This window comes from Ascidiella aspersa, chromosome 5 (genome assembly GCF_963924565.1).
Source record: "Ascidiella aspersa chromosome 5, kaAscAspe10.2, whole genome shotgun sequence".
Taxonomy (NCBI): domain Eukaryota; kingdom Metazoa; phylum Chordata; class Ascidiacea; order Phlebobranchia; family Ascidiidae; genus Ascidiella; species Ascidiella aspersa.
The window spans coordinates 11,570,967-11,573,466 of NC_139451.1; the positions used below are offsets into that span (position 1 = coordinate 11,570,967).

General features: G+C 61.4%; 2 non-coding genes and 1 pseudogene across 2 annotated transcripts in view; all 3 read left to right on the forward strand.

Annotated features, from left to right (window-relative positions):
• Positions 1-801, forward strand: part of LOC146143664 (small subunit ribosomal RNA) — a 1,811-nt gene extending 1,010 nt beyond the window's left edge. The window contains exon 1 of the ribosomal RNA XR_014500398.1: positions 1-801. This exon is cut by the window's left edge and continues 1,010 nt beyond it. This is a non-coding gene — a ribosomal RNA (small subunit ribosomal RNA).
• A 247-nt stretch (positions 802-1,048) lies between these two features.
• LOC146143665 (5.8S ribosomal RNA) lies at positions 1,049-1,202 on the forward strand. Its single transcript, XR_014501211.1, has one exon. It is a non-coding gene; the product is annotated as a 5.8S ribosomal RNA (ribosomal RNA).
• Positions 1,203-1,450: 248 nt separating this feature from the next.
• Positions 1,451-2,500, forward strand: part of LOC146143666 (large subunit ribosomal RNA) — a 3,288-nt pseudogene continuing 2,238 nt past the window's right edge.

A 2,500-nucleotide genomic window follows, 5' to 3' on the forward strand; every position in this document is an offset into this window, starting at 1 on the left:
TACCGTCCTAGTTCTGACTATAAACGATGCCAACTAGCGATCGGGGGGCGTTAGTTTTACGACCTCTCCGGCAGCTTGCGGGAAACCAAAGTCTTTGGGTTCCGGGGGAAGTATGGTTGCAAAGCTGAAACTTAAAGGAATTGACGGAAGGGCACCACCAGGAGTGGAGCCTGCGGCTTAATTTGACTCAACACGGGAAATCTCACCCGGCCCGGACACAGTGAGGATTGACAGATTGAGAGCTCTTTCTTGATTCTGTGGGTGGTGGTGCATGGCCGTTCTTAGTTGGTGGAGCGATTTGTCTGGTTAATTCCGATAACGAACGAGACTCTGGCTTGCTAACTAGTTACGCGACCCAATCGGTCGGCGTCTAACTTCTTAGAGGGACTAGTGGCGTTTAGCCACACGAGATTGAGCAATAACAGGTCTGTGATGCCCTTAGATGTTCGGGGCCGCACGCGCGCTACACTGACCGGATCAGCATGTGCTCGCCTTGGCCGACAGGTCTGGGTAACCCGCTGAACCCCGGTCGTGCTAGGGATAGGGAATTGCAATTATTTCCCTTGAACGAGGAATTCCCAGTAAGCGCGAGTCATTAGCTCGCGTTGATTACGTCCCTGCCCTTTGTACACACCGCCCGTCGCTACTACCGATTGAATGGTTTAGTGAGGTCCTCCGATTGGACCTGGCGCGGCCGGCAACGGTCGAGCCGGCGTCCGAGAAGACGATCTAACTTGATCATTTAGAGGAAGTAAAAGTCGTAACAAGGTTTCCGTAGGTGAACCTGCGGAAGGATCATTAACGGTCTCGCAAACGCTTCGGCGAACGCGAAACTCGGACAAGCGAGAGAAAAAGTCTTTGCTACCCGGCGCCCGACCCGCGAGGAGCGGCGCGCCGGCCGGCGATTCGGTCACCCGGTAATGTTTGCGCGTCGAGTGCCGCGGTGCCGCGCGCTCCGGCTTCAAGCGTCGGCCTGGCCGACCGCTCGGCGCGGTCTATTTTGTCACCCTATAGTGCGAGGCACTGTGCGAGCGAAACAATCGTGGATGGCTCTTGGCGGTGGATCACTCGGCTCGTGAGTCGATGAAGGACGCAGCTAGCTGCGTGAATTAGTGTGAATTGCAGGACACATTGAGCATCGACGTTCTGAACGCAAATTGCGGCCTCGGGTCAATCCCGGGGCCGCGCCCGCCTCAGGGTCGCGTTGCAAACGTTCCGCGCGGGGATTTCTCCGCGCGGCTGCTGCGGCGTCGGACGCGCGAGCGCCCGTCCCGCTCAAGACAGCACGGCACGATGCGCGACGATCGCGACCAGAATCCCGCGCGGCGGCGGCGAGTCGACCTCGAAGAGGCCAACGGCTGGCGGCTCAAGGGCGGGAATCGAGGTGCGCGGCGGCGCGCGGCGCCGACGGCGAGCGCGGAACGGGAAGAATAGTCCCGGTCCTTACTTTCGGCCTGAGGTCGGACGAGGCTACCCGCTGAATTTAAGCATATTACTAAGCGGAGGAAAAGAAACTAACGAGGATTCCCTCAGTAACGGCGAGTGAAGCGGGATGTGCCCATCGCCGAATCCGCGCGCTTTTGGAGTGCGCGGAATTGTGGCGTACGGAATTCGTCACGGCGCGCTTCGCCGGTCGCCCGCGTCCTTCTGATCGAGGCCTTTTCCCAGAGCGGGTGTCAGGCCCATGGCGGCGACAGGCGGGCGCGCTACGGCGTCTTCCCAGAGTCGGGTTGTTTGGGAATGCAGCCCAAAGCGGGTGGTAAACTCCATCTAAGGCTAAATACGGTCACGAGACCGATAGCGAACAAGTACCGTGAGGGAAAGTTGAAAAGCACTTTGAAGAGAGAGTTAAAGAGTACGTGAAACCGTCGAGAGGCAAACGGGAGGGCCTGTCGGGTCGCCCGGTCGCTTTCAGCCGGCCCCCTGTCGGCGACGTTGTCGTGCGGACCCTCACGGGCCGCCGGCGGCGCCGCCCGATCGGGGACCAGCGCACTAGCGCCGGGCGAAGGCCGCGACCGTCTGGACGGCGGCGAGAAGGCCGCGCGCAAGGTAACCCGGCCTCGGTCGGGTACTATAGGCGCGCGTGTCCGTCGGCCCGCCGTTCGGGCGAGGAGAGATCGCCGCGTCTGCCCTTCGGGGCCGAGCGCCCGGTGCCGGCTGGGGCGTCGTGGGTCGGGGACTGTTCTCAGTGCCCAGCCTCTTCGTCTCGGTCGCGCTTCCGGTGTCGTTTCGCGAGGCGCACGGGGTCCGCGGCTGAAGTCAGCCACCTTCCCGACCCGTCTTGAAACACGGACCAAGGAGTCTAACGTGAGCGCGAGCCACGGGGCAGTACGAAACCCATGGGCGCAGTGAAAGTGAATGTCGGCGCGGTCCGGCGGAGGTGAGACGTCGTCGTTCGCGGCGGCCGCATCACCGGCCGATCTCGTCCGCTTTGCCGGAGAGGTCGAGCGAGAGCGTTCGCGTTGGGACCCGAAAGATGGTGAACTATGCCTGAAGAGGT